The 14655-nt window shown below is 39.6% G+C and overlaps 1 long non-coding RNA gene across 1 annotated transcript; it reads right to left on the bottom strand.

Moving 5' to 3' along the window:
- Positions 1 to 611: 611 nt before the first annotated feature.
- Positions 612 to 4384, bottom strand: LOC125892083 (uncharacterized). The gene is made up of 3 exons (XR_007449706.1): positions 4289 to 4384; positions 1692 to 1756; positions 612 to 896 (listed from the first exon to the last, which is right to left on the bottom strand). It is a non-coding gene; the product is annotated as an uncharacterized LOC125892083 (long non-coding RNA).
- Between the last annotated feature and the right edge of the window lie 10271 nt (positions 4385 to 14655).

Raw genomic sequence — 14655 nt, 5'->3', positions numbered from 1 at the left:
CTTTATATGTGAGATGTGTAAAAATGTGCTTGCCAGCCAGGCTAACTTTTTTTTTTTTTTTTTACCTTTGTGTACTTTAGCCTGGTTCTTAATGATGTCAATAATGCTTAACATGACGGTGCTGGTTGCTAAGGTGCTCACTAACACACACCTACGTAGTACTTTGGTGCCGTTGCTTGAACTCATTTCTGGCAAATATTTTGTCCAGAATTCCTACTAAACAGTGCCTTTTCCTTCAAATGACATGCATGTCACAGTAATGTTAAATCTCACTTTTATATGAAGCTGCATTCCAAAGTGTTGCCTGACAATTTTTTTTAACATATCCTAAAACGCAGGCATCTCCAAGCTGGCAGCTCTCACTGGGTGAGCGCTCGTCACTGTTGAGTTTGATTCACTAGTGACAGGTATCTGACACAACACATTACCACAGCAGGAGGGTGAGACCACAGCAACGACACAGTCACATCTGTGCCGACACCGGCGACATGTTTATTTATCCCTCCTGTCAGGCAGGTGAGTGCGAGGTGGATTCACAGGGAACCAAAGTGATAGGTAGCCCAGACAATGAAGATCGGCAGGACAGGAAAGATCAGGCAGGCGGTCTGGGGTCAGGGCAGATGGATGGAGCCGCTCTGGATGGTAGCCTGGAGGCAGAGTTGCTCTGGAGGGCGAGCAGGAGGCTGTAGGTCAGGAAAGGCAGCTGGCAGCAGAATATCCAGCTTCAGATCAGGGCAGGGTGCTACACAGCTGAACCGCTGGATACCAGAGGAAGGAGGCTGGTGATGGAGGGGTATGGTGGCCAGTGACAGGACAGTGGAGACCAGATTAGGACAGGAGGCTAGTGGACTGGGAAGCAGGCTGGGAGCTACAGTTGCAGGCCCAGATCAGGTTCACTGCAAGTCAGCAGGGATGCAGAGGAGTCTGGATTAATAGTTAAAGTCTCTGCCAATCCAAATAGCAACTTCACCACACAATGTGTTATTGTGGCTTGCCTAAGCCAAAATCTGAAGAAATTTTTATAAAACTGGACAAACCATTTGAGAATTAAGGGTTTGTTTTTTTTTTGTTTTTTGTTTTTTTTTAATCATACTATAGTTAGTCTTTGGGCACATGGGACTTTTTCAATATATACCATTGTATTTTATGAGAAAAAGACCGCCCCATGTGCCTAAAGACTAAATATGGTATTATAAGAAATTGCTGTATATCAGAAGCTACAAGGAGTACAATCAAGTATCCATGAGATATGCACACATGCATAGTAAGAAAAATATTTAATGTGTAAGACATTTAATAAACAGAGTGTTGGTGTTCGTCCTCTTTTTTTATTTTTAAATCCTGGTTTTGACCATTGACAGAAGTGTGATTTTTCATGTGATCCCAAATTTTCAAACGTGTTTATTGATATATTCTTGCCCAAAGTATGCCTGTGACAGAATTCAAGACCTTAGACCAATCAGATCAAAAGTTGTGGAAATTTTCCTGACTATTCTAAATGTGGCCTCTGGGCACAAATGGGTTACATTCAGCCACAAAAAAATGCTTCATCTGATGGATCCATATTTGGCCAGGTAATTCTGTCACGCGTGTGAGTGCAAGGCAACAAGGAAAAGAACCCAGATGCAGACAATCAGGCATACAGGAACAGTCCAAGGATTTATTAATAACACTAAAGCACATATGCTTACTGGAAAGCAGGCAGGCAGACAGGTACAGGGTCCAGGGTTAAGGGTAAAGGTTCAGGTTCAGATGGCTGAAAGGCAAGGCAAAAAGCAACGTTCATAATTTGGCAGGGGATGAGAGGACTGATGCAAGCAGCATTTTTAGCCCTCCAGGGCTAAAAAATGAAGCCAATGCAGAGGTTCTGAAAACTGCAGTTTCTCGAATGGCAAATTGAGACTAGCTCCAAAAGTCAGTCACTCTATGGTACATGAAACAGTTTTAATCTATTATAGGCTAGCTAATTGTTATGTTCATGAACTATACAGGGTGGGGTGGGGGTGGAGTTTAATAATATAACTCACTTTTTAAACTGTTATTAAGACTCAAAGCTTTGCCTGTGTAAGGGTGTGGCCGCTGACAAGTCTGTGCTGTCCACTGACAATTTGGTACCATGACAACAACGTTGGTTGGGTGACATAATTGTGGTGTAACTGTAGATTCACAAACTATACAGTAGGTGTTGCTAATTTAGTGATTTTTCAGCTCATGAAAGTTAATTGTAACATGTTGGTTGCCTAAAAGTCTTCCTCTACCATCTAAGGAGTCGAATTTTCAGTTTTCCCGTAAATAAATTTTGTTGTAATGGTTTTAGGCATGTTTCTGATAGCAAAAATAATTATTAGCATTATTTGTAAGTGTAATATGGCTGGAAATACACCAAGCTAACCAAGCTAGAAGCTAGCATTAAGCACCCTCTCCTCCAAATATGCTCACTTGATGCTCCAAAAATCCAAGATGGCAATGGCCAAAATCCTAAACTCAAGGCTTCAAACTGGAGGTCAATAAACCAATTAGTGATGTCATGGTGGCTCTGTCTAGGGATTTGACAGTATGGCTGAAGGGAGGGGGAGAGAGAGGTAGAATTGGAAAAGCAAACTCAGGCAGATTGTTGTTACATCCTGCGTCTGATTTTCAGATGCACCTGCTTGTCTTGCTTTGTTTTTTTATCTCTTTTCTAGCCAGTAAATTTCTGCAGCCTGACTTCCAGACTGGAGTGTTGACAGAGCAGCGCAGCATGGAGCAAGGTGCCTCTGGCAATATGTAAAAGCTACTTTTCATCTGAAATGTCTCTCTGTGTGTTTGTTCTGGCATGTTGTACATTCAATGACACAGCTAAGATCCTTTTTTGTCTATTACTAGCACATTCTCTGGTGTTTGAACGGTTATTTGCTAAGCTGTTGGAAAGTGGGATAGGAAATCTTTTCATAAAGCAAACATGAAATTGCGGCAGCAGAAGGCAGTAGGGAGGAAGTGTAATTTTTCATCCTTGTCTGTTTTCTTTTTTTAACATGTGTTCTCACTGCTTCCTCATTTTGCTCTGCTCAGGTGTGATTCATATGCTGCAGTCTCCTTAACAAAACTGGCAGTTGTTGGTATGCGAACACAAAATGGTGGGCAGTCACAGCTGCTCCTTGCTGGTCAATGAGCATATTCAGAATGGCATCTAGATCAATACAGAGTGTACACTACTCTGTGCCAGATACACTTCTTCAGAGCACTTCAGGACTTCTAGGGAGCTATAAGTTCATAGACTGCTGACACATTATCTGCTTCCTGTTTTAGGAAAAAAAAAACCTTCGGCCCACTGTAGAGACCATATTCGTTATAATGATATTCCCGAGGAGAATTTTATTCTATACCATGTGTTATACAACTTAGTAAGATATTCTGAACCATAGCCCCACTAAAAATCAAGGTAACAGTGATATTGACCTTGATACTGTCATTTCTCAGCCCCCAGGCTTTGTGCTGTGATAAAACCTGAATAACCAATGGTTACTTTTTCAAAAGATAACCAACAAGTGCTCCAAAATTAATTCTGTGTAACTGCTTTCTAGATCGACACAAATTAGCATCAGACAGAATGACATTATTTATTAGTGCTTTCTAAAACAACCCAACCTCACTCCCAACACATCAAATACCAATGCTTGGTCAGTGGACCTCGGCGTCACACACACACACACACACACACACACACACAGATGCACAGACGCACCCATAGCAGAGCTATTAGACACAATGGGTAGCGGCAGTTTTTGACGCTGCAAGCAACAATAGTGTAGCAAGAAATTCCTCATAGAGTGGACAGAAGGGTTGGTGGATGGGTCAAACAAACTCTGGACTTTCACTCAGTGGGGGACCACTGTCTGTGTCTGTATGTGACATGATGTATGTCACTAAATTATGTAAGTTATAAGTGTTTTTATTTTAGGCCAATTTTATTTTTTCTAAATCTCAAGTTAAACAGCAGGACCTGAGCTACAAGCCTGTAAAAACCCTTTTAACATGCCCCAAACACAGCTCAAACAACTAAATAAATAACAACAAATCCAACTCCATACAGCACCGATATCCTGACCCATTCGGTATATTTTGGGCTCAAACTCAACCACACCCTATGTAGACACACACGCCATTCATCTCAAATGAAAGCTGAGACTCTGCTGTTTCCACACATATGCGCCACAGCACTCTACACCAAAGCATCAGAGAGATAGAGGCCAAAGAACAACAACAAAAATCTTTTCACCAAAAAATATAGTTGCAATATCTCTCTTACCTTGTTGTTTTTGCCGTGAAAGGCTCGTTCTGCCGTTAAATCACACTTCATTCCCGTTTACTGTGATGTTGTCCCTCATTCAAATGAATCCGGGCGGAAAAAAAAACGGCCGCATAACAATGACCCCTCACAGCAGCTGACATCGCCCCACAACGTGTTCTGCTAACTCTGATTGGCTTACAGTGCTGTCAGTCTCGTTTTGGTGGGTATGGCGTCATTCTATTGGCTCTAACGAATCAAACCAGGTGTCAATTACTCAAATCAACCAAGCCGTCACAGAGATACAGGCCTCCAAAGCTCAGAATATAAACTCAGTTTCACATGTAGTAGGTGTGTATTGGTCAGTTTGGAGTGGGAAATAGATGAAAAAAATGAAACGGACAGTTGTATGTGTATATCCTAAACATCATTAGGGAATTACAGAAACAAAAAATGAAAGATATAGGATTGTACATGACAAAAATCACATGCAAACATTTTTGGAGAGCTCGCCTGAATTTTCTGTACTAAAACCTCTCTAATATTGTTCTGCTTCACTTTATCAGAATCAACCTTTGCAGAGTTAATGTTCACATATTGTACTATGATGTGATAGAGGTTTAGAGCTCTGCTGCATCATTCCAAAGGCATACTCATCCTGAAAATGCTTCTTTTTTTTTAGGCGAACCTCAGCTTTTTCATTTGTGCTGTGTGACCTTCTTCATTTACTCTTCACATATAACACATATACTGATATTTACACATCTTAACAAATCTCACAAGTGTTCCCTTTACCATGACACCAAAAGTATTCAAATAGACCTTGTGGTTGCAGAGATATTTCATTTCATTATGGGTATGCAATTTTCGAGCAGAGGCCTATAAAATAGGCTTAGCTTTGAAATGTTAAAGAAAATGTTGACTGTCAGTTAAGGCTGGGTATCAGTACTTTATATTTTAAAATTGCCTGGTTTTGCTTGCAGCCAATCACCCCAAGCCTTCTTCGATTTAATTCCACTGGTCCACTACCACAGCAGCTACAACCCATACAGTTTGTGGTGTGGTGAAGTTGAGCATGGTCTATTTGGCTTTGTTGAGTTGTTTGTACAGTTATTTATCAAATAGTTTAATAATTTGAAGACCTTCAAAATGTATTTGTGTGAAAATCATTTGGATGGGGTGGAATGGTGGTGGCATTTTTATGCAATTTAATGCTTCTGTTCACATGGCAGGTATTTGAAGAAGTTCAAAATAAAAGAGCTATTAAATCTGTTGGTATCAGTATCGCTTAAGGGCACTGGTATTGGTACTGGTATTCTAATTTTTTAAACGATACTAAGCCCAACTGTTGGTTGGTAACAGGAAACAAGCGAGTCCATGTCATTGGTCTGACAGCCCATTGGTCCAACATCCCATTAGTCCAATGGTCGGCGGTGCTGAGCGGCTCCCAGCGGGCGTATTTCTGCCTTGATGGGGCGCTGCGACCTGCTCTGGGTCAGCTGGGAAAGGCTTGACCCACACTATGATCTTTTCCAAACCCTAACCAAGTGGTTTTTGTGCCTAAACCTAACCAGACCTTAACCACAGGGCATCGTGATGATTTCGGAACAATGGGACTTCGGAACAATGAGTTTAATATGGTCAGAACAATGGGCTGTCAGACCAATGGGCTGTCGGACCAATGGGCAGTTCCCAAACAAACAGGGGTCTCCAATGGCAAATTCTATGATTTGCATCCATCCACCCTGACCTCCTTCCTCTGCAGACTTTGTGGATCTATAATAATTTCCTGAAACGGCTGGTAATTTCACCCTTCTTGGGAGGACAGTTTTAAATTACCATGTTAGTGAATTGGTTTTCATTACTTCAACAAATGTCCAGATGGGATTTTGCCTCCTAATGAATTCTTACTAACCCTGTCAGAAATGATTCTCACCATGAACCTTCTCATGTATTCAGATTCCTATTACTTGCAATCTTGTGGCACAGCTATGGGCCATGCTTTTACCTCATCCTCTGCTTGTCCTGGTTTATGGGACGAGAAATTTATTCAGAATCCACTCCAAAACTCATCTTTGTGGAAAATATACATTGATGATATTGTGCTCATAGTGTGAAGTAATCGAGGAAAGCTGGGTCTTACTTTTGTTATGGAACAACATGAACTGTTTATGTAACAGACTTAATAACAATACTATTGAGACTGCAATCTCTCGCAAACCTTCAAGCAGAAACACGCTTCTAAAAGTTGAGTGATCACTCACGACTCATTTGCAATTATCCGAATGGCTAATTCTTGAGACTCTGCGGAAACTGCAGCACTGTTATGTTGCAGTACAGTTCCAGCTGTTCCAAGCTGTTGAAATGAAAGAGCAGGGGTTACCCCACAGCAGACATATCTTTGGCCTATAAGAGGGCCCTACATATAGAAACTTGGTTGGCAGGGTCAAAAACATTGTCTTTAAATATTGGAATGTCCTCAAAAGTGACCAGTCTCTAATAAATATCAGCTCAGTGCCTCCCTTGATCACACTGAAACATTCTGGCAATATGAGAGACAGACTGGTACCACTGAACACTGTCTCATGGCTGTCTGATCAATTACAGGCTTTTTTTTTGCTGTGGCCACTGTTCACTATGTTCTAAGACACCAAATATTTTACACATCCATGTACTGGTAAAGTGCATGAACTGCAGCAGCACACATGTTGTCTAAATGTTGACCTGTGGTCTGGTTTATGTTGGACTCTTCTCCTCCTCCTCTCTATGTCATTCTCTCCTAGAGGTGGTGACAATGCTCTGCAGATTGCCTTATTGGATTCATACTCTAAACACATTTGAGCCATTTGCCTAAATAAACAATTTGTTCTGTTTCCTATAGTTTATTACATTTGATGGATGCAGTATTTTGGCTGTACAGCACAGCAAAAGGTTCTGGGTTCTGACCCACAGGCCGTCTGGGGCCCTTCCGTGTAGAGTTTGATTGTTCTTTCAGTGTGGGTTTTCTCCAGGTGCTCTGACTTCCGTGTGAATTGTTTCTTTCTCTATGTGTCAACCCTGGAATTTGCCATGCATACTGTCCAGGGTGTAACCATCCTCTCACCCATTGTCAGCTGGGGTGAGCGCCAGTCCCCCACGACCCTGTGAATGGCCAGTGCTTACAAATAATGGATGGACAGTACTTGCACTTGAACTTTTCTGTCTTCTCATATATAGGCATATTAATATGCAGGGGTGGAAAGTAACTGAGTACATTTGCTTCTAGTTAAGTACAATTTTAAGGCACTTCTACTTTATTTGAGTGATTTCATTCTGTGCTATTCCATATCCTCACCCCTGAAGGGCCTCCACTACATTTGACAGGGAAATATTGTACTAAATATTGTTTAGTGGGGCGTCGGTGCCTTAGTGGTAGAACAGGCGCCCCATGTACAAGGCTGTTGCCACAGTGGCCCGGGTTCAACTCCAGCCTGTGGCACTTTGCTGCATGTCACTCCCTCTCCCTCTCCCCCCTTCACGCTCATCTGTCCTATCAGTTAAAGGCTTAAAAATGCCCCCCCCCCCAAAAAAATTATCTTTAATATTGTTTAGTTCAGATTTTTAAAACAATAATATTGGCACATCATCTGTATTGCCAGGTAAAGGCCTTCAAATGAAATATCGGTATCAGCCTGAAATGAACATTTCTGCCAATATGACAGGCCAAATTTATGCGACTGTCTATTGTCAGGATGTGTCAGGGAGAATAACATCCAAGCCTGTTCAAGGAGGAAGAATTTCACAATTTTGTTTGAGAATGTTAGATAGAAATAAATGTAGTTTTACACATAACAAGTTAAAGTAGTTTTCTTTTTTGAATGTGCACATTTGAAAAAGCACTGCATTTTATGTCTGCATTGTTCTCAATAAGAGTAGGCATAACAATATGTTATTTCTCGGAAATTCTTGGAAAATCTGTGCATGTATCTGTATCGGCACTTAGCCAAAAAGAGCTGGAAAATATCAGAATATTGTATTTGGGCAAAAATCTAGATATCACGCATCTCTAATTATAATCAATTAAGCTACAAAGCAGTTTATAAAGTAGTTAAATCTACCCCTGCCTTTAATGTCTTCCTCATTTACATGATCCTTACACACTGATGCATCAATAATTTAAATGACAAAAAAAATAATCAGCAAATATTTTGATTATTTTTTTAAAGGGTGGCTCCATGTTTATGTTTGTTTGTATATTTGTTTGCTTTTAGGGATTTAAATCATTCTGTAGCTTCTGAGTAATGTTACTCATGTATTCAAATTTTAAAAATTCAACTTTAGTTGGAGTCTGTATATTTTAGCATCAAAATGCTATTTTCCCAAAATGTTTCCCACATGACCTGGCATAGTTTCTGCACAATGTCATTGCTAACAAATTTGTTTTATTTATTTATTTTATTTTTTATTTGCACACATGAAACTGCATAAAATCCAAAAAGTAAAAAATAGACAAAAGGAAGCACACTGAGGTGTGAGTGAAACCTATACTGCTGTGGACAGCAAGTTAGTTTGGTTTGGAAAGTCACACAATAACACATAGTAATTAAATGATAGAGGCAGCGGATAAAGTACCAACTCCTATGTGCTGTGAGGTAAAATGTCTGTTTCTGTCGACAGAGTCTGGTGGCTTTAGAAAAGGCTGTCTGATGGCAAAGTAAAGCGGAAAAAATATTGCATACACTTGCACTACCAGACCCCATTTAATGCCTGTATAACAGCCTTTATGCCATCACTTGGCTTCCACCTTTGTACATTTTCTATATCTGCAAGTGTGCTACAGTGCCTTCTCCCCCCTTAAAAACAAACTGTCTATCAGTGTCTTCCAGAACAATGTCCATGTATCCACATCCATCCCCCTAACCTAAGAGGTTTTGTGGATCTATAACAACATCACAATAATTCCATTTGTTGTGAATAATGACTGTCTCTAGTCATTATTCACAACAGCAAAAGGTTGCTTTCCAGGAAAATGTAAACATAGGTTATTTTCAGCATTTGAACAAATGAGCGTTGAGTGTACTGCCTTAGTAAAAAGATAATTATATCTTACTTGTATATTTTAAATTGCCAGTTGGTCATGCTTTAATCTGGATAATCTAGTCTGATTTCTAACTACCTGCTGGAAATCACAAAGTACACACCAAAAATCAGACAAGCTTGTTATTTTGAATAGATGAAAAATACAGTATAGAAGAGCTTTACTTCAGGTTGACACTATTAACAATATAAGACACATAATAAAAACCTCTTTGTTCAAGGTCTGGTTAAACATGTAATCTTGTCCTGTGAAAGAAGAGGGTGTGGGGGTGGGGTTGTGTGGAAGCTGGCCTGGTGGTGTTTGGGTGGGGGTTCTGCTCCTTTTTTCCATCTGCCACAGACTTCCAAGTAGACACCTCAAGACTCTTTTTGCTTAACACCACCTGACAAGTCGGTTGACATCCGAAAGAGTTCCCTTAATATATTCTTAAACCTTTTGGAATCTTTTTTTTTTCTGCCCCCAAATCTCATGAATAAAGCATAGGGCTCACTCAGCAACTGAGTGGCAAGGAGGGTGGAGGTGGTGGCCAGGTCCCATCCATCACTGTCAACTAACACACACAAGCACACACACCCAGGTTTGTCAGCAGCACGCAAGGTGATAGCAGTGTGTTGGGATGGAGATAGGGGGGATATGAGAGGGTACATTTCTCTCAGGGAGGATGGAGAAGGAGAATTTAGTGGGAAAATATCTTGAGAAATCATTTGGAATCAGATGAGCCCAAAGGCTGCAGGCATTGTCTCTGCAGGGCTGATGCAGGAACAAAAAACAGATTGAACCCTGAGCTGTTGATACAAAACTGCCAGGAAATATATAAATATATATATATATATATATATATATATATTTGAAATTTGAATAGAAACTAGTGGCATTTTTTTCAATACTTTTAATGTGATGTTATTTTAGCGCATCTTCTATTTCACAGTAATATTTTTATGAAAAAATCATGATTTTAAGTGTCACATTTTGTTTAATTTATTTTCACAAACAGCATAACAGCATTGGAAGCTGTTGTTATCATGAGGGAGTGATCTTCCCAGTTCGTTCTCATTCCGAAATTGTCAAATACAGCCGCTTTGTCAGTGATTCAGCATCAGGCACCTGATGCCAAAAGCCGCCTTTCATGGTGGTATGATATGCCACAGGGTGTAATCAGTTTGTAACAGGCTGGATGTAACCTTTTGCAGTGTTACGACATCCTGCCAGTCAGCTGGACGGCACCTGTCATGGCAGTTTGATACGCTGCTGGACAGCATGAGGTTGAAATGCTGATGGTGGAATGTAAGGAGCTGGAAAGTCCCTCTAGGCCAGGTGGAAGGGGTGGTGGATGGGTCCAGCAAAACCTGGACTTCCACCCGGGAGCCCAGTGTTTGCTGCCCGTATGAACGTAGAGCCAGAATTCCTAAAGCCAACCATGTGCTTTTGCTGATGTTCCACTACTGACACTACTATGCGCCCCGGCTGCATCTAGGCTAACGGCTAACATGCTAACTATTATTTTTACATCACTAGTCACTTGAAACAAATTTAGGATGATAGGAGACAGGTTGAAATAAACCGAAATTTCCCTTTAACAAACCCCCCCCCCCCCCGGCTGGATAAGAACAAGTGGGCTCAGCGCATCTAACTCTCTTCCTTTTTGTTTTCCTCTCTTGCTCTTCTTTTTTCATCTCTTAATTTCTTCTACTTCATTTTCTGTGCTCTTCATCTCTTCATCTCTTTTGTTTTTTCGCCTTTTTCATTTTTGTCCACTTGCTTTTGCTGTATCTTATGTTTTAGTCAGTTACAGTTCCTGCGTAACTCGTACTTGCTCACAATCAAAGTTATTTTAAGTTATATATATAAATATATAGATAATTTTTAGTTTTTCCATGCCCTGGTCAATTTTGGGCTGTTTTTCTTCCATAATGTCTTTCTTTCTTCAGACCATTCCAGGATTTCTGTTGAGTAAATGCATCATTGGCACATTTACATACAATTTCATCAAAACTTGTAATACTTAAAATGTCTTAAAGTCATCAACAGGGGAACTTTCAGGGAGATTTGTATTAGTTTTTTGTTTTGTTTTGTTTTGTTTTTTTTTTACCCTATTCACCTGTAATGCCTTATTTCTTGGTGCAAAAAGTATGTTTTTTTAACTTCAACTTTTAAGAGAAATGTTCATTTACCATTCATAACCTGATTTATAAAACATTTTATTCCTAAAAACATGGCCAAAGTTGATTTTCTTTTCTTTTTTTTAATGGCTGTTGACAGTATTTTCACATTTATGAGGTCATAAAAAGAGATATCCAAATTCCTCTTTGTAATACCCCTTGGGTCTTAATATGTCAACAACATGAAACAAGTTGGTGAAGATTCTCAGTCATCCATGTCATGGTAATTTTAGGTACTATATCGTAGCATTATATAGCACATAATATTAACATGAAACAAGAATTTTGTTCAGATTCCGAAATGTATGCAAATTAGCAAATATTATTATTATTATTATTATTATTTGCATATGTTTAGATACAATTTCAAATAACTCAACTCAATGTAAATGGACAACCGGGGAAGTTTCACTGTGATATCTGTTAGTTAACAGTTTGCCAGTAGTGTCTCTCCTTAAAAGAAATCAGTAAGGGTAATAGGAAACACAAAAATCTGACTGCTGATGACTCATAAAGACCTCAGTCATTGGCTGGTGTGTTTGTTGAGTGTTGCATCAGCCAGAAAATTCACATCTTCTTCTCCTTTGGATCTGCGTCTCTCCTTCTCTTTACCCTCAGTGTGTACTCTCCAGCTTTTGCCTTGTCTTGCTATCACTAAGCAATTGCCCAGGTCTTTTTAGCAGGAACACAGAGGGTGTGAGAGCACTACAGAGCAGCATTAGCTCACTCCATCAAGGCAGAGGCAGCCACCGTGCCTGCTGACAAAGGTTGTCTGATGGGCTGGGGGAGCACACAGATCCCACCTGGCAAATGAAAGGGAAAAGGACAAAGACCTACTGAACTGGTCAGGACAAGGTGTGATGGTCTGCTTTTACACAGATCCCTGTTCTGCCCTTTTGTTTATTTGCTGTGTATCTTTACCGGGGTGCTATTATTGCAGGTAGACCAGTGGAGAAGGGTCAGGGCTTGTCTACTTGACAATTACAGCCTGTTTTTTTTTTTTTTTTTTTGGCCTCATTTTTTTCCCATTTACTAACATTACAGTCGCTGATGTCAGTGATGCTCAATAAGAATGTCTAACCTATCATGTATTTCATCACATCATACATATAATTTCACAGACAGAGACTGGCCTTTGAAAGTGCCAATAAGTTTAAACTGACAGTTACAATTCTACACAAAACATCAAACCAAAGCGGATAACAGATATGAACTATGATCAACATGAGAAAAAAGGGAAATGATGAAATGCAGAAACCTCATTAGCAGCAGTGGTACCTTTACTGATCAACACTCATGTCAGATAGAATCCAGAACTTTTAAATCAAGAGGAAGCTGTTCTAACAGCTGAGCTTTCTGTCAGGAAAAACTGTTAAAGTAACCCTCCAGCAGTGGTGGAAAGTAACTGTACACATTTACTCAAGTACTGCACTCAATTTCAAATTCAAGGTATCTGTACTTTACTTGAGTATCTATACTTTATACTTCACTACTTTTGTACAACAGCTTTACAGTTAATTTTTCAGATTACAGTTTTCCTACATAAAGCAATGCACCCAAAGTAGTGCATGTCCCACCTATTTTGAAAGGTTGCTAACACGTGGCCAATGTTGCTGATGGCAGTAAACAAGGACGCAGTCCCTTGAAAGGAGGCAGGTTGAGATGGTGGATGGGTCACAAAACAATGGACGTACGCCCAAGACTGACGCCCAGGACTCCTTGGCTGACAGATGGCTCAACAAACATGGACTTTCAACCCAACGACTGCTGAAGTTAACATAGTTATATTACATTACACTCTACGCAAAGTACTTTACATTGGTACTTCATGTTCCTACGCAAAGTATAGATGTTTATGTCACTCACGTCCTGTGCATGATTATTTTAACTGGAAACATGATCTTAATCTAAACTTACCTTTGTACTGATTTGTTCTCTAAACCTAATCAAATGTTTTTCCTTCCCTAAATCTAACCAAACTGTAAATGTTTCAAACGTTAACGACATGTTTGAAACTGTCACTGTTACTAATAGGCCTTGCATTGGCATTGTTTTCATGTTGCCAGCATGTAATTTTAACACATTTCATGGCCATCACCACAAAATAGAATGCTAGGGGGTTTCACGTATTTTTTTGAGACTCTGTTGGATTTATCCCACTTAAAATCCTTTGCTGACACTGCAGCTGTGCTCCAATCCCATTAAACATTAAATTAGTTCACCCAGGGAAAATTACGAAATAGAACTCACGCTCACTAATAAAGCCTGATTTCAGTGTGTGCTTTGCTTGTTGAAGAAAACAAGCAAGAGTGACTGCAACAGGCTGCACACATGTCGCTGCATGCGCACTACAAAGCAAATGGAGGAGCTTCCCACAGCTGCACCTTGGATGGATCCAAGATCATCTTTGAGAACAAGAAAATTTCAGTTTTTGTAAATCTATTTTGTTGTCCATTTGATTTGAAGATGCACTTCATGACAGTGTATGCTGAAAAAATGTCTACCACTTTGGTCAAGGTTGAAATATTTCATCTACTGGATGAATTCTAGGCAGACATTCATGTAGCCCACAGGACCCACTATCATCAATATTAGATTAAAGTTTTAATGACATTCTTATGAGCTTAAGCTGTACTTTGTGCCTAGTGGTTTTCAAATATTATAAGTTTAATATGCTAAACTAATACAATGAACATTGCAAAGATCATTGCATGCTTAACATCCACACAATATTCAAATTGGCACAGAGCCCTATTTGGTAAAGTGCAGTACAACCTTATACCAGCTTGCTATAATTTGTTTAATTCATCAATAGTTATTAATTAGACCTAATGATAATAACAAACAGCTTCCCTCTGTCTGTTTTCCTACAGTTCAACAGTGTGGTGGGATTGATGGTTGTTCTGACAATGTCAGATCTCAGCAAATGAACATGTTTTTTTTTAATGTTTTATCAGCAATTTACCACAAAATAAAGTGCCTCAAACAGTGTTTCCTTAATAAGGCAGCTCCAGGTAAAAGTGAACAAAACCTGGGGTAACTGTGAATTTTCATTGAAATAAAATCCACCAAGACAAAAATAATAAAGAAACCAAAAATTAAGTTTTAAACAATGGAAGAGGTCAATAAATTTAGTGGCTTTCTTTGGTTTC

Source organism: Epinephelus fuscoguttatus, linkage group LG1 (assembly GCF_011397635.1).
Source record: "Epinephelus fuscoguttatus linkage group LG1, E.fuscoguttatus.final_Chr_v1".
NCBI classification, from domain to species: domain Eukaryota; kingdom Metazoa; phylum Chordata; class Actinopteri; order Perciformes; family Serranidae; genus Epinephelus; species Epinephelus fuscoguttatus.
This window is presented reverse-complemented; position numbering and strand designations above follow the sequence as displayed.